Source organism: Microtus oregoni, unplaced genomic scaffold (genome assembly GCF_018167655.1).
Source record: "Microtus oregoni isolate MIOR12 unplaced genomic scaffold, Mior012 000047F_ref0000412, whole genome shotgun sequence".
Taxonomy (NCBI): domain Eukaryota; kingdom Metazoa; phylum Chordata; class Mammalia; order Rodentia; family Cricetidae; genus Microtus; species Microtus oregoni.
The window spans coordinates 4,221,591-4,239,090 of record NW_024543221.1 but is presented as its reverse complement, the minus strand read 5'-3'; the positions used below and the strand labels follow the sequence as shown (position 1 = coordinate 4,239,090).

Here is a 17,500-nt window from a genome sequence, read left to right as displayed (position 1 = left end):
GCTAATTACAGTAATTAGTCCTCCTCAGTTCAACAGGGTTGGGATTTCCTCAGTTGGTCTCTTAGGCCTGGAGCTTGGAAAGTCTGATGACTTCAGATTATAGCCTGCAAAGGTTTGCCTAGCAGACCCAAGGCTCCGAGTGCCACCCCAGCACACAAAATACATGTATGATATTGAACTGTATTTTAAAATAACTCCTGGACCCCAGACAGGATCTGTTTACCTTGTGTTTTTACCTCTAAGAGTTGGGGGTTCGACAAATAATCCTGGAGTCATGGTCTTCAGATCCCTAAGGACAGCAGAAGCATGGTGGGCCCTGCCCTGGGCCTGCTCAGTGTACCACTAATCCGTCCTGCTTAGATCCCAGTTAGTCACAGTTTGAAAACAAGGGTATGCACTTCAGAGTACAGCACTGTTTATAAAGCAAAGGATAGAAACCATCTGCAGGACAAGGAGACTGCTAGAAAATCCTTGTTTGGGGCTGGAGAGATGACTTAGTGATTAAGAGCACTGGCTGCTCTTCTAGAGGAACCAGGTTAAGTGCCCAGCACCTACATGGCAGCTCACAACTGTCTGTGATTCCAGTTCCAGGGGACCCGACACACTCACACAGACATATATGCAGGCAAAACACCAATGCAGACAAAATAAAAGCAAAGAAATCTTTTAAAAAAGATAAGGAAAAGAAATAAAAATCCAACATTTTAAAAAAAAAAAAGAAATCATGATTCATCCGTATAATGTAACCCTGATAAAAAGAGTAAAGTCACCCTATGCGTTGATTTGGAAAAGAGTTTAAAGCTATTATTATTATCTTAAAATTTTTATTTATGTGCACATATGGGTGTCTATGTGTATTCCCCATGTGTGCAGGTGTCATGGAAGCTAGAAGATGGCATTGGATCCCCTGGAGCTGGAGTTATCGGCAGTTGTGGGCCACATGACATGGATGCTGGGAATCAAACTTAGGTCCTCTGAGAGAGCAAGTGCTTGTAACCATGGCGACATCTCTTTAGAGCCGTACTTTTAAAAAGTGTATGTATGTGTGTGCCCATGTGTGCATAAATATTTATGCTCATGGAGGCAAAGGTATCGACTCCTCCTAGAGTTGGGGTTTCAGCCACTCACTGTGGGTTCTGAGAACTGAACTTGAGGTCTCTGTAAGATTGGTGGAATCTTCTTGACCACTGAGCCATTTCTCCAGGACCTACAGCTATTATTTAAAATGAAAAAGAGATTTATGTCTATATTTTTGTTTACCTACATGTATGTGCACCACATGAATGCCTGGTACCTGTGTAAGTCTGAACACACCAGATCCTCTGAAAGTGGAGCTATGGACAATTGTAGGTGCTGGGAACCAAACCCAGGTGCCCTGCAAGAGTAGCAGGTGCTCTTAGCCACTGAGCCATCTCTCCATCCTCTAAAGTTGTTATTTTTAAATGGGTGGGGGGAAGACTAGATATGGTAGCACACACCTTTAATTCCAGCTCTTGGTAGGCAGAGGCAGTTGGATCTCTAAATGGAGGCCAGTCCTGTGATTATTTAATCCAGGATTTCTCAGGCAGTTTGTATTGGTTGAGGTATACTGAAAATTTTAATTTCCTCATTTCTCCAGTAACAGAATCTTGATCGTTTTTGCATTGTAGAAGCAAGAATTCAGGGCCCTGGGCCACGGAGGCAGACCCCAGCCCCAGAATCAGTTTTAATTCCTGTTGGATTAAATGAGTTAAAGAGTTATTACATGTCTGTTGTTCCTGTAATACAAACCCCTGACAGTTCTGGGGCTGTGGAAAACAGGTGTCCAGGCTGTGACTCAGGCTGTGACTTAAGCCACACTGGGCTGCTCGTCCCTCAGAATAGCTCCTCGTGGGCTAGCTCTGGTTTTGAGCATGAGGCAGACTTGTTTATAGTCTTAGCTGCATGTTGACATGGCAAAAGGCCCAGGAATCCCAGGGAATCCTGATCCTGAACACAGCTAGGCATGTGGAGCCTGACGTTTATAATTCGGCAAGTGTGCCTCAAGACATCCTCCAGGTCTGGAAGTTATTATTGAAAATTATGCTCTTCCAGCTTAAAGACACTGCTGTACCCAATAATAGAAACTGATTTACCAAGTATTATGAGCTAGGACTGTACTTTGATTTATCGATAAAAAGTAAAAGATGAGACCTGGCGGTGGTAGCGTATGTTTTTAATCCCAGCACTTGAGAGCTAGAGGCAGACAGATCTCTGTGAGTTCATGGCCAGCCTAGTCTACAGAGCAAGTTCCAAGTTCCAGGATGGCTGTGCAGAGAAACTCTGTCTAAAAACAAGCAAACAAACAAACAAACATAAAACCCCAAAACAAAACAAAACAAAAAAGATGAAATCACTAAGTAAATGCGTTGAAAACAAACAAAAACAACAAATGTAACCGAGTAAATGAGCTGATGACAAGATCCCTTGTCAGCTGTCTGTAGGGAGCAGCGACCAGTGAGAATGCAAAAGTTCTTGAGGTATGAGTGGCAAGGAACTAGGTGAAATTGCAGAAAATGTTAGCCCTTTTTAAATTTGATTTTTCTTTAGTTTCAATGTCTCTTTAGATATATAATAATAATTTTTGGAAAATCTGGATAGTATTTGAATTCTTGAATACATGATATGAATTAGAATGATGGGTTATTGTCATTAAGTAGAATTATATTAGCATATCCTACACAACAGGCACAATGTGCCTTAAGTACTTGTATATACTCACTCGCTTGATCCTCAACCACCTATGAGATATAGGTACATATCTATTAAACAGGGGAAACCGAGGCACAAAAAGTTTAGTTAGTTCCAGGTCATACAGTAGGAGAGAGAGTCGGACTTCTACCCCAGACTATGTAGCCAGTGCTGAACACCTTCTGTTGGCCAGCAGCCGTGCCAAGTGCTAGAGATACCATGGTGAACCAGAGAGAGTTTTTGTTCTCATGGAACCGACATTCCAGATAACCGAATGAATACCTCCAGTAACAAACAGCACCAGGGACAGAAAGAAAACTAAGATAAAGGAGAGGTGGGCTCCCTTACTACCAAATAAGGTCAGGTAGAACAGTGCGGTGTCATATGGTGGGGGATGGGTGTAAAACATTCGTGTGAGCCATGAGGAAGTTCCGGACAGGGGAGCGCCAGAGCAGTCTCTGAGCTGAGACTGTCCTCACACTTTCGAGTATGACAAGGTGGCCTTTTAACTGGAATAAAGCGAGAAAAAGCAAGTGGCGGTTGAAGAGAAGACCTGAAAGATGCCCAGGGGTGTGGTCAGGCTGAGTCTCGGGGAGCACTCTGTTCTGGGTGAGAGGAGAAGCCCGCAGCAGGAAGAGAATCTGGAACTGGGATTGTCTGCCTGTTGCTTTAGAAGGAAACAAAGGATCACTGTAGGAGGACGTGAAGAGACAGAGGACCAGTGAGCTGCCTGATGACGCAGGTGTTAAGTGATGTCGGCTCAGCTGAGGGCAGTGGTGATGCTGCCTCAGCAGTCATCCTGAAGACGGACCGGGAGAATTTGGGCTTGGGTCTGATGTGAGGTGAGATAGGAACAGGTGTCAAGGAGGATGTCAGGTTCGGGGCTCAGCAGTGGAAGGTATGACTACTCAGAAGTGTTGAGTTGTTAGGGTCAGAGCCTGGGCTGGGCAGCCTGAACAAGCTCGTCTTCGTCATAGGCTAATTAAACCAACGAGTGGTACTGCAGAGCAGGAGAGATGTTTTCTGTGTGGTCACCCTGGTAAAGGAAACAAAACGTCCAGTGGCCCACGCCCAAGTCAATGTTCAGGGTCTTGACATGAGGTTTAGGTTCAAACAGAATCCCAAGGAGGCGTAACTAAGCTGCCCTGGTCAAGGTGTGGTCCTGTTCATGCGGTCTCAGCTCCAGTCTCTCCTGCATGGTGGTCTGACACACTCGGAACTGTGTGAAGCCTTCCAGGAGACAACCCCCATCCCCGCCCCGACTGGCGCCAGCCTTCACTCCTTTCCTTCCCCCAGCATAGACTCCTGGGGAAACTCCAATTTCTTGGGCCCCATTGTTTCCAAAGTCTGACAGCCAAAAGGAGGGAAATGAGCGTCTTTGTAGAATATCTCCATTACTAGGAGGGTTACAGAAACAGAAGATGATGTTCGCGGGCTAAAGCCAAATGACTGTCTTTAGAAGGAGGTGGCAAAAATGGCAAAGACGTGAAATTTCCGCCCTCCACTAAGATGATGGAGAAGCTGTCAAAGACTGAATATTCTTTCCTTTAGAACTCTGACAACTCACAGAAGGTTTGCAGCAACCTAGAGAATATTTATTGAAGAAAAAGGGCTGCATTTTAGAATTTTAAGCTTGTTCCAGTCTTAGCCCCCTTTAGTGACATTGCATTGTTAGTTTAAGAAATAAAGCTTGCCTGAAGTTCAGAGAGTAAAACAGCCCCACTGATCAGCCTTACAGACCAGGCAGTGGTGACACACACCTTTAATCCCAGTAGCCACCTAGTTCGCCATAGAAACCGGACGGTAGTGGTACGTGTCTTTAATCCAAGTCCTAGAGAGGAATATAAGACGGGAGGAGATAGCTCACACACACAGTCTCATTCTGAGGATTCCTAGAGGTGGGATCGCCATTTTGGACTGAGGTAGAGGTAAGAGCCAGTGGCTGGCTGTTTTGCTTTTCTGATCTTCAGGTTGAACCCCAATTCTGTCGCTGATTTTTATTAATTGTGCTACAGCCCCCTCACTCCTGCTGGCTACACAGAAGTCTTAAAAATGACATAGCCAGGCTACCATCTCAGGGAGCAAAATGGAGCCAGAAATATGAATCCTTCTCCTCAAAGAACTGCCATTCTTTTTACCATCTAGTGGTTTTTGGAGGACCCCTTTAAAAAAGACTGTCTATTTGATTCAACTTAAGTTCCCTATTGCAGGGAGCCTTTTTCTTAGAAGGCCTTTGTCCACAAAGCAACACCACAGGTACCTCCTTTAATTGCTCAGCTGTCTGACGTGGTTGGATAAACAACAGACTAACCAAAAGTGTGAAAGGAGCTGAGGGGGAATGGGATGTCCACATACTCCTAGAACCACTAACAGTCATGCATGTGGTTGGCCATTTTAGGGTCAGGAACAACTGGAGAAGGCCCTTGGATTTCACCTCTGAGTGACCCAGAGATTGTGCAAGCAGGAAGTTGGTTAGGACAGAGCTGTCACCTTTTTGACTGAGTGCTGAAGGCATGCTCCAACAAGCACCCAGTGGCAGGGAGCAGGTGACTTACTGGTTCCAGGCATTTATGAGAATCGGTCTTTTTTTTTTAAAAACCTAATTAGTAACCTAAATAGAGACTTTGGTAGTCACACACAAGAAGAAAATACAGATTTTACATATTAGTTTTGAAAAGTCATCAAACAACAACTATAAGAAGTAACAGCCATAGATCCTGGGGAGAAAGGAGAGTCTGATTTCTAAAGATGTCATGTTGTGTTGTTGGACCCTAGAATCCAATCACTGAGGAGGAGTCGCCCCAAGAGACCATCTCTCACACCACAGCTGATGTAAAAGCATGAGGATTTTATTAATTCTGTCATGACAGGGTCTTCCAGCATTCAGGAGGCTAGAAAGACCCCGAATGGCTGGTACAGGCTATTTTTAAAGGAAAAAGCCACAGAAGGAAAGGGGTGTCTGGGGGGTTATTCTTTAACTATTATGAGTGGCTTATTCAAAAAGGCTATTACCAATAATTGGCTGGAGAGTGGTTGCCAGATCAGATGAGGTAAGGGAAAACATCTGGGGGTCACTTTGCCCCTTTCCCAGAGCCCGAGTCAAAACATCAGTAACTGAGTCAACATCTAAGGGTTATCTTGCCCCTATTCAATAACTGAGTTCTATTTGGAGAACATTCACAAGGACTCAGGGAGATGATGGAAAGTTCCCAACATTTCAGTACGTGTGTGGGCAATAGTTAGGTCCTTGGTTCCCAGGGGGGAAGAGGGGGAGCATTACTGCTGAGACTGAGAGAGCTCAGAATTGTCAGAAATGGCTTCAGAATTGTCTTAAAGTTCTACAGCGTTACAATATCCATCTTTAAACCACAACACTAGATACACAAAGCTACACGAACAAACAGCCTATCCTCAGAGGAAATATAAAAGATATTGTGCTAACTATGCAAAATCCTTAAGTCATCTATTTCAAATATATTCAAAGAACTGATTGGAAATATGTCTAAAAACCCCCAAAATATAAGAATGACACCACACAAATAGGGATGCGAAAAAAATGAGAAGAGTAATAAGATGCTTTAGAGCTGAAGAATAAGGTAAGTGAGGTGACTAGTTACCTAGTGGAGCTGGACAGCATATGCAAGGGGCAGAGAAAGAAGCAGCACAGCTGGAAAAAGTCCACTGAAATTATTCAGCCTGAAAAAGTGAAGGGTATAACATCAGGTATACAGATATATGTGTACACACACACACACACACACACACACACACACATATAAAATGGATGTCTTGGAGAAATAAGACTGACATAAATAATATAGAAACAATGACAGAACTTCTTAATTTTGATCCAAATCACAATCTGCATGTTCGAAGCCTGCATTTTAAAGAAATAGAAAAGCCTTGTCTCTGAATGTAGCGAAATACTCAAGCTTATCAACTTAAAGTCAGGCAAGGTTTATTTTGGCTCACTGTTTTGGAGGTTCAGGCCCTGGGATGTTGGGCTGTTGCTTTGGGGGACCCTCCAGAAGGCAGCATGTCATAGTAGAATGGTGTAGTGGGCAGAACTGCTTACCTCATGGCATGACAGAGAAGGGTCCCAGGTCCCCAAATTCCATAAGTCCAACCCCAGTGATGTGACTTCCTCCCATTAGGCCATTCTTCTAAACATTTGACAGCCTCTCCACAGTAGTCTCTGGGGAGCAAGACTTTAACAAGTGGGCTTTGAGAAAAATATCCAAGATCCAAACTATCAAAGCCTGGCTAGAGGGTTTTGAGGAGAATGAAAGAGATTGAACCAGTCTAAAAGAGACACGGAGCCTAGTGGTGGGGGCTCACACCTTTAATCCCAGCACTAGGGAGGTAGAGACAGGAACTGATATGGCTGGGCGGAGAGAGGATGGGAAGCTCAGGATTCAGTCTGAGGATTCCTAGAGACAGTATGGCTCACTAGGGTCCGAGGATACGGTGGAGGTAAGAATTAGTGGCTGACTGCTTTGCTTCTCTGATCTTTCAGCATTTACCCCGAAATCTGACTGGGTTTTTATTATTAAGACCAATTAGAATTGCGCAGTACCTTCCACAAGTTTGTCAAGTCACAGCCTATTCACTTCTTCAGCCCTTGAATATTTTGAAGCTAGTTCCATACACCCTATCATTTTCCAGTGATTTGGAATGTATCCATAAATCCTAAGGATTTAAAAAAAAACATAACCACAATACTGTTTACATATCTGAAAAAGAGCTTCTAGGAATTCTTGCAGGAATGAGGAAAATGTGTGTTTATCAGATAAAGAGAAATGATCTTAACTATAGTAAAAACAGGTCATTATTCTCCCAAGGAATAAGGTCAAAATTATTAACCTGATGAAAATGAAAAATAAATCACCGGGGTGGATAGCGATTTCTTAGGTACTTTAGGACGGAAGTTGGCCTGGCATTGCCAGGAGCAAGGGCTGAGCCGGAGCAAAAGCATCTTGGAAAGGCATGCAGGCTAGGTATTTTCTCCCATGTGGTACGAGGGTGGCGCAGGATGGATCCTGTTGCAATCCTGTCTTCTCAGGGTAAGCAGCCCTTGCGGGGCGTTGAGGGTAGACTGGGGTACTCCAGTGCGCTCCTCAGGGCCGTTTCTTTCAACTTGTTTTGTTTTGGCAAGCACAATTAGTCTAAAGACAGACCTGGAGAGGGTGTGGCCTTGGTGTCACCGCCACGGCTTTTTGGGGAACCTGGGAAACCTCGCCACAGGGCAACAGGGGCCTCTGTGGTCCCACCTTAACTTCTGAGGCCTTCCTGCCAAGGCCTGTAGGAGGCTAAACTCGAGGTCGCCCTGTGAACGCGTGCCAGCCATCAGAACGCACGCGCAGAACAGCAGCAGCGCTTTCCCAACCCGGGAGAAAGGGCAGCGAACAGGCAGAGAAGGAACCCATGCCCTCTAGAGCGGCCTCTCATTGGCTGCTCTCCTTCCACCCTCAGTCCCTATTGGCTGTGAGCAGCGTGCCCTCGGGCCGAGCACGCTCTCACTGCGTCCTGTGGCATTGGGTCAGCTTACGGTAGGCGCAGCCAATGGGAGGGCTAGTAGGCGGGGCAATATGAGCGGAGCAGCCAATAGGAGGATAGTAGGCAGGGCAAGAGGAGCGGGGGCGTGCGCGCGCGGGCTAGAAGGTAAACAGATTCGGAGCGTGTACCCTGCGCTCTCAGGGCTGCAGCGCGGGGAGGCGTTGCGCAGCCGACGGAGGAGCCTGCCTTCCTGCAGCCGGGTAAGGCTGCCGGTGCCGGCCCCCTGCTAACCCCAGCACCCCGGGGTCCCTTCAAGTGACAACGCAGCCTGGGCTTGCGAATTTGCTTTGCAGCCGCGGCGCCTCGGGGCCGGGCTGGAGTGCAGCGGTCTCCAGTCCCGGGTCTGGCCCAGCGAGCGTAGGGCCGTGCTTGGAGCTGTGGGTTCCGGGAGGCATCTGAAGCTCGCTTGCCCGGTCTCTGCGTGGTCCACGCACGTGGCTGCCTTTCTCAGAATGTTTCTCTAAACTCCCCAGAACATCGCAGGGTGCCTCGAGCTCTGGTTGCAGTTTGTGCCAGAACTACGACTTCTGTGCCCCAACCAGCTCTTGGGTTTCACAGCTAGATCTGGGGTGAACTCGAGGAAGGCGTCCCTTCCTTGTTCCCTTTCTTCGCTTTTTGCTCCTTCTTCTTGTTTTGCCAGACACTGGTGCTCTCGCGAGCCCTTTGGATTGAGTCCCGTGGTTCTCTTGCACAGAAGCTGTCATATCATTCAGCCAAGCCACAGTTCTAAGTGTGAGGGGACAGAACTCCGTTGGGGCGGGCTTCCCAGGCTGTGTGCAGACTCTGGGTTGGGCTCGCAGCCTAAAAGAAAACTGCCTCATGCTCTCTTGTGCTTCGTGTCAGTGGGACAGAACTCTGGAGCTGGGGGTGCCAGGCCGACCACCTTGTCCAAGGATTTGGACTAGTAACCAGGCCAGTCTTCTAGGTGTGCTGTGGATGGTGGGCCATGTTGGCAGGAAGGCTTTTGGGAAACTTCTGGAGTGAGGAAGGCCCTTCTGAGAAGGGTCTAGAGGGGGTTGTGCTCACAAGAGCAGCATCCTAAGACTCAGAGGGTGGCTTTGGATTTGATATTTAACCTTGCAAATAATGAGGACAACTGAAGTGTGTTTTTTTTTTTTTTTTTTGGACCATGAGACTCAAAGGCAAAGTGTAGCAGACAATCTGGGCATTCTCTGGGCTAGTGAATCACCTAAGACAAAGCTTTCCAACTCCAGACTATTAACGTTTTGGATTCATAATTGTTTACTGTGTCTGCTTGTCTTGTGTCTTGTAGTGTGTGTAGCAAAATCCCTGGCTTGGATCCGCTAAGCAAATAGTGAGTTCCCCTGTACCACCAATTGTGGCGATTGAAAATGTCACCAGACATTACCAGATACCACAGAAGGGCAAATTTGGTAGAGAACCACACAGGCAAGACTCCAGACAGGGTCATCCCATGCTGCCAGCAACCTCTCTGCAACCTGTCAACAAGTAGTTGAGAAATTTAGGACGGTGTTACGTTCCTGCTGTAAACAAATGGGGGAAGCCATGAGGATGAGGCTTTAGCAGAGAAACCCTGAATGTACAGGTGAAACCTCCCAGAAGAAAGGAGAAAAACCATGGGCTTTTGTGACTGAATGTGACTGGATAGGGTCAAAGTTTGAGGACGTGGAAAACTGGCAGTGTCTGCCTATAGGAACGTCGGGAGACTTAGTTGGGCAAGCACAGGAAACCATCATAGGTTGGTTCTTCGATGGTGAGTGAACAAGTGGGACCGATCTTCATTGTTTGCCTGGACATCCTTGTGTATTGTAATGTGGAAGGAAAGCATGCCCGTGTCTTCAGGGGCTGTCTGGCTGCACAACACAATGCATACTTGCACATGTGCACAGGTGCACAGAGTTTGTAGATTCGCTTACAGTTGATCAGTTTCGGAAACCATACCCCATTTCTTTTTGTGCAGAGGAAGAGGCTTTGCCTTTGAGTCTACAGTTTGCTTTCAGTGTAGCCCAGAGTTTAGGTGTTGAACTTATTAGGTCCTAAATTGATAGCTGTTCAGAAAAGATGAGAGATAGTGCACTGGATAAATGTGCTGGGTAAGAAAAATATCCCAAGCCTCTACCGTGAATTTGTACTTCTTAATTGATCCTGTGGGCTTCCACTAGAGGGAATACCCCAACTGGGAGGTTTCTGGGGTGCCCTTTGTTACCCATAGTAGGGATCTGGAAGGGCAGTCACTTCCTTCTTAAAGTGACTTTATTATTGGGAAGCTTGAAACTTGGCAGGATAATTTTCCATTAAGAGCCACCAGCACTGAGTCATTATCTTGTCAGTTGAAACCAGAGCTGTGTGCAAAATTAGACAGGGATATTTGAAGAGTCGTCTTGGTTTGACAACCGGAAATAGCTCTAACATTCCCATTGACAGTCCAGGACTGGGGAGAAGCAGGGGGAAGGAGGTCAAGGGGTGAGCTCAACAGGCCTGTTTCTTTTGTGATTGCACATGTGATAGGAACGGGAGTGAGGGGCTGAGGGTGACCTGAGTCACGAGTGGTGGAATCAGAGGGACCATAGGACTCAGGGTTTGGACTGAGTATCTGCAGATGGGACATTGGGCCAGGGTTCTAGACGGGGTTGGAGTTGTGTAATGGAGTCATTACTGGAAATAGAGGCCATAGGAGGAAGAACTAATTTGGGGAAGGTGATGATGTTAGTATCAGACGGCTGACGGCTGAGTGCCATTGGAACTATTTCTTTTCCATCCTTTTTTATTAAGATATAATTTGGTTGTACCAGATTCACCCATTTTTCATACAGTTGAAAAAGTATCACTTAACCATGAGCACAATCAAAGTTCAAATAATTTCATCACCCTTCAGAGTTCTGTTGCCTTGTGGTTGCTTGTAGTGCTGGGATGGGTCTGTGGCACAGATGTGCGAAACTTGGTTCCGAGAGCCTACCTGGCTGAGAATGGGGAAGGCCTTGACTAGCCCGTGGAGAGAAGCAAGCAGCCCAGAAGACCGTGCACAGAGGGGAGGCAGGCAGAACTAGGACCAGCTTGAGCTGGCTCAGCTGTGGCACAGGTGAAGAGAGGTTGGTGGAGGAAGCTGCTGAGGCCCACCAGGAGGGAGAGTGGTGGAACACATGAGGAACAGGAAGTGGACAGCAGTGGCGGAGGTAAGTTGGAGAGTCCTGCTGGCTCCCACTTCAGGCATCACACAGGGGCAGCAGGAGGCATTCATGCTTTGTTCCTTGGAGAGCAGAGTCTGCAGGAGCTTGCTTGTGTCTGCTTCAGGGATGCTGGGCATGAATTGTGGGATTGAAAGAGCAGGCGTTTGTAAAAAAGAGACAGGCATAAGAAGAAGGCTGAAAGAGAAGGGAGGAGGGGCTGAGATGAGGGACCAAGAATTAGAAGGTGTTCCTATCTGACTGCCAGTGTTCTAAGGTAGACGGAGCAAAGCAGCAAAAAGGTCTGTTACAGAGGGAATAGACATCCTGGGCTAAGTATGGGAGGGACAGGGTATCCTGCGGGGTCACTGGAAGAGAAAGCTCTGTGTGTGTGAGTGTGCGCATGCGTGTGTGAGTCTGTGTGTGTTGAGTGTGTGTGTATGCGTGTGTGAGTCTGTGTGTGTTGAGTGTGTGTGTATGCGTGTGTGAGTCTGTGTGTGTTGAGTGTGTGTGTATGCGTGTGTGAGTATGTGTGTGTGAGCGTGTGTGTATGCGTGTGTGAGTCTGTGTGTGTTGAGTGTGTGTGTATGCGTGTGTGAGTATGTGTGTGTGAGCGTGTGTATGCGTGTGTGAGTCTGTGTGTGTTGAGTGTGTGTGTATGCGTGTGTGAGTCTGTGTGTGTTGAGTGTGTGTGTATGCGTGTGTGAGTCTGTGTGTGTTGAGTGTGTGTGTATGCGTGTGTGAGTCTGTGTGTGTTGAGTGTGTGTGTATGTGTGTGTGAGTATGTGTGTGTTGAGTGTGTGTGTATGTGTGTGTGAGAAAGAGAGAGAGACAGAGACCGATGGAATTCACAGCCCAGAGGTTTCTCCACTTTCTGCCTCTCCTCTGCCCTGGGCTTCTGCGGAGGTCCAGGCTTTCTGCTGCACTTTTGTGAAGATGGCGCTGCAGCTTTTCCTCCTTTCTCCTAGAATGTCTAGATGGGTCTTTCCTAATTCTTTTAAGCATCGTTTTCTGCAGACCTGGTTAAATCTGAAAGGACCACTTCAGAAAGAGCTCTGGGTGGCTCCTTGTCATCCTTCTGTACTCCAAGGGTAAACTGTACTGTCATGATTTACACATGGGGAAATGGGGTGGCCTGGAGCAGAACTGGTGTCCCCAAGGTCTGAAGCTAGAAACCCATTTCTGCTGTCAGTCTGTCACCTGTAGCCTGTCATGTGTGCTGTCCAGGAAGTAGAGGACATCTGTTCTCCGAGCTGGATGAGACGCTCTGGGGACTGTTCACATAGCATGCCAGATGTTTGTCTCCACTCCTGGTATGGAGGAGGGAAGCCGAATAAATTGTTGATGAATTGCAGGTGGTCACCACTTGACACTCTTACAAACGTCTCAGTTATTTGAGAAATTGAAGAGCAACTTGGTGACTCTTGCTTGCAGAGGTATTGGTAGCTAACACTGGACCTTGCTGTGGCCAGGTTCGTTGTTTTGTCCTTCTCTGGCCCAGAACGTCCTGTGAATAGCCAGGGCGACTTTCTTCCTGAACAGCATCTGCCTGCTGCCTCTTGCTCTTCCCTTTCCCCATCCCCTCTTGTAGACAGGATTGGGATGGATAGAGGAAAAGTGTGTCTGCAGACTCGTCACGTCAGCTGGGCGACTTGCAGCCTGACTCCTCTGAACACTGCTTTTGAATGGTGTGCTGCTGTTGCCATGCCAATGTCTGTGTGTTTAGGGGACCAGGGAGGCGAGGACATAGAGACGATCGCCTGTGTTCGGCTCTAGGTGTGGGACTTTCTGATTGTTTATGTCCAGTGTGTTTCCAAAGTGTCTTAAGCTGGCTGTCAGCAGCATACTGAATCACCTGTCCTGGGTGGTGCCTCATACCTCACCGCTAAATAAACCGCCCTGGTGAGGACCAGCCTGTCCTTCCCAGCACTGCCCGTCTCCCTGACTCAGAAGTGAAGATACTAGCGGTTATCTTTGCGCTTTCGCTTTCACCAGGTCTATACCAGGGTTCCTGCATGGTCGTAGAGTTAATAACCGCACCAACCAATGGCTCCGGATGCCCAGTGCATGCCCTAAACACCCTCATACTTTCATGTAAAAGATCTAGTGCAGGCGAGGAAACTGAGGCTCAAAACCACGCTTGTATAATTTAACTTGCATGTTGGCAGCAGAGCCGTGCTTTAGGCCAGTGATCAGTCTGTACCAAACACTTTTAAAATATGTACATTTTTTGAGATAGGATTTTGCTGTGTAGTTCAAGCAGGTCTCAAACTCGTGATCCTCCTGCCCCAGCCTCCAGGGTAGTGTGGAATTGTATTTGCTGCCAGGGCTGCGTCTGGCTGGGGTTCATGGAGAGCAGCTCTGAGGACCCGCTTCTTGTGTAGGGCAGGCTGACCAGCCAGTGTGGCTCTCTAGGGTTTGACTAATGTTCCTTAGTCAAGAGGCTTTGTGTGAGGCTTGGGGAGGAGCAGTGTGCGTCCCTGTCTGCTGCCCATCCACCTGCCTGTGTCTTTCAGCGGACACCCCTGTCTCTGAGTGTCCTCAGTGCTTCCTGGCAGAAACTGGTTAGAGCATCTAGGAATGTGTTGCGAGGTGATGGACTCCTAAGAGCTCACGCTGCGGACTGAGTGCTTTTCCTGGGTAGGGGGACTAGGAAAGGGATGTAGGTGGTTAGCTGTTACGGCTGTGAGGATCTGTGCAGGGAATTGGCATCTGACATCCCCCTACTCCCACTCCTGATCATGCAGGGGTTACCTTCCTGTCGATAACCCAGTAAAAGGTGGTCTCCAGCCTCTGAATAGGGGTCAGATTCATTCCTGGATGTAAGGAGATGAGCTTGGCAGGGTGGCAGTCCTTGTCCCAGTACCATCCTCCCGGGTATGTTAGGATACAGTTCTGGCGACCTCTCTAGATGTCTTGGAAGAATTGGAGTCTACAGTACAACTTTATTTACAAAAATAGAAAGTAGTGTTCTGAGTTGGGGTCAGGCTTTATGACCTAGCTGCTCTAACAAGCCAGGCTTAGCCACTCATCTTTGATAACAAGCCAATTTAAAAGAGCAAAAGTAAGAGTGAAAACCAGAAAAAGGAGATTTCTTCAGTGTGGCCACGTTAAGAAGAGATCCAGCAACACCCAGCTCTGCACGCCCCGATTCATCACCGAGGTCCTAACATGAGGGTAGCATGTAAACAGAAGGCAAGAGATATGCATACTTAACTTAGGCTCTTCCTGTTAGGTGTGGGTCGGCCGTGACTGGCCACAGTCCAGGGTTCACACTCCTGCAACAAAGGGCTGACAAGATGCAAATAATCTTTGAGAGAAAAGTTTCCCCTGCAGCTGGCCTATCTTTAGCCACTTTCTTTTTCTTGATGTGAAATTCCTGGGAAAATTCTAAATCAGTGGAGTTCGTTGTTACCACAGACAACATAGCTGTGGGGATGGGCACAACGGACTCTCTTAGAATAACCGCATTTCTTTCAGGCACGCCGGTGAGGCTGGGTATGGCCCCAGAGCCTTGGCTTGCTTCCCCATCTGGCCTTGAAGGACCACTAGTCATTCGTGTCTTTCATGATGAGGAAATATGGTCACGGCACTTGTTATTTGACGCTAAATTAGGAAAACCAGGGGCTTTGTGTGCAGAGTCAGCGCTCATTAACTATTTCTGCCTTTTGATGACGGGCCAATGGGGAGGAAGAGTCTGTGCCAAGTGATTTTTCTTACCACGGTTCTGAAAAGGGCAGTTGAACCTTATTCCCCAAAGTGAGACGGCTGTGTGCCTGGCAGCCAGTTAGGGGCCGGTGTCCTCTGAACAGGGCTAGTGAAGGACTCAGAGGTTATTTCTAGCCTTTCATCTGTCCCTTATCCACTGCCCATTCTACCCTGGTCAGTTAGGGGCCGGTGTCCTCTGAACAGGGCTAGCGAAGGACTCAGAGGTTATTTCTAGCCTTTCATCTGTCCCTTATCCACTGCTCATTCTACCCTGGATAGGCACTAGAGGAACATGGAATCGTTTTTTTTTTTTCAAATACTACATGTTCTCTAGAAGATTTTAGAGTACATAAATAAATTCCAGAAGAATCTAACAACTCACCACCCAGAGAAAATCTCATGCTTTTAAATGTTCTGTGATGATATTTTTTTCTCCATGGGACAATGCAATATACTCTTATTTGTCAACAAATACTTTTTCCAGTGTCATTTAAATCATCACACCACCTCATCCCATGCATGTACTGCTACTTACTGTGTTGATATATATAATTTTTTTTTGTCAATTTGACCCAAACCTAGACTTATCTGACAGTCTTAATTGGGAAGATGTCTCCATGAGACTGGCCTGTAGACAAGCCTGTTGGAGTATTGTTTTTACTGCTGATTGCTAGAGAAGGGCCCAGTCCACTGTGCACAGTGTCACCCTGGGCAGGTGGGCCTTCTGCCTTGTATGAGAAAGCAGGCTGAGCAAATCCTGAGGAGCAAGCCAGTAAGCAGAATCCCTCCATGTCTCTGCCTCAGTTCCTGACCCAGCTTACTTCCCTACTTGAGTTCATGCCTTGCCTTCCCTCAGTGATGGGCTGTGATTGGATGCTTTTAGTCGTGGTTTCTTTACCACAGGAGAAGCAGGTGACTAGGACACTCACCTAGCCCACTTCCAGTAGTGCTGTGACTCCCATTCTTAGAGACACATACGTTACCACACAATCCACTTTTAAAGAAATGTACTTTGAGGGGTTTGGTAGGATTTTTGGATTGGTATCAGACAGAGTGCCTGGGGAAAGAGAAGGGGGCAGAGAGTTCCTGGTGTGGGTCCCTGTGTGGGTAGTGGGAGCCTGCAGAAACAGATGGAGACAAACCCTGGCAGAGGCCTGCTCCGTGGTGAAGTCCGCTGTTGCTGTCTGATGTGGGGAGCAGAAGTCCAAGTCCTTTCTCGCCCGCTGTTTTCTCTTTCCTAGTATCTAGTATTGAGTTTACCTTTGAAAGCTGGTAGTGCGGTAGGACATTGCTTGAGGCCTGGAGTTCGGTGACCAAGGTGTATGACTAATGGTCCTTGATGTGTGATTTTTAAAAGTGTAGGCGAAGGACACATCCAGTCCATAGTGATTTGTGAGTTTTGGTTCTGAAGTTTGCTTACTCTAATGCAGTTCTACTTCTGAGTCCTTGGAGGAAACAGTCATTTAGTTTCCCTTTTTGTCAGAACAGGAAAAATGTTGAGGATATGATGGAACTTTTCGGTTCCCATGAAGGATTGAAATGATGCGTCATGCCCAAAAGGAAAAGAAGGCTCTTCACTGGAAGGAGGCACAGACCACTCACCACCCTATGGGACCTCCCAGAGGTCTTTGGTGGTCCTTGGCGAAGAATGCTTGAAGTGAAAGTCTTGACAGTTCTTGGTGGCCGGCTCATCGTCTTTGAGTACAATCTCTTATGGTTCCCTTTTTCAAGGCCTTGAAGGAATCATGGAAAAAGAAGGGGCAACAGAAGGCTTTTATGTAGTGGCAAAGGCAGCTTTGGGAGACAGAAGCAGGAGGAAAATTTAGAAATGTCTCTTTGTGGAGGCTTCCTGCTTAGTGTTGGATGCCAGTCACCCCTGTTCCTCTTCCTTCTTTTCTAGAAGACGAGGATTCTCAAAGTTGGCAGCTTCGTTGGCACATGATACCTTGCTGGAAACACAGAAGCCCCAGGGTATGGCCAGCTCTCTCAGAAACCCTCCAGCTCCTTCTGCCTCAAACCAGCCCAGGAACTTTTGAAACTTTTGATTGCCATTTGTGGGTCAAAGCTGTGAGCAGGTTTGAGCCAATTTTGTAAATGCCAGACTTTCTGAAGCTTTAGAGGGACTAGCTAAAGTTTTTCATTTGCTAGGTATTTATCACTGTAAACTATGCTTGGAGCTGGAGGAACAGGCGGGTGTACAGAAAGATAGAAGTGGTTCTTGTCCTGTGATTAACAGCCTCTAGTGAGATGGTTGCTAGACAGATTCAGAGAGCATGATCATGGCTGCAGAGGCATGCTGGTACAGGAAGCTGGGACACCTGAGGAGGGAGGAAATGCACTTCGACCCCTTTGTATAGGGAGCCCAGGCCTTTAAAAGGGTC

At 47.2% G+C, this 17,500-nt stretch overlaps 1 protein-coding gene across 2 annotated transcripts in view; it reads left to right on the top strand.

Annotated features, from left to right (window-relative positions):
* Window positions 1-8,324: 8,324 nt before the first annotated feature.
* Coq8a (coenzyme Q8A) overlaps window positions 8,325-17,500 on the top strand; it is a 29,887-nt gene continuing 20,711 nt past the window's right edge. Inside the window, exon 1 of one of the 2 annotated variants that reach the window (XM_041635500.1) lies at window positions 8,325-8,465. The gene's annotated coding sequence lies outside the window, so the exon portion shown is untranslated. Of the gene's footprint in view, window positions 8,466-11,157; window positions 11,421-17,500 lie in introns of those variants that run through there. The other variant, XM_041635501.1, reaches the window with a different exon arrangement.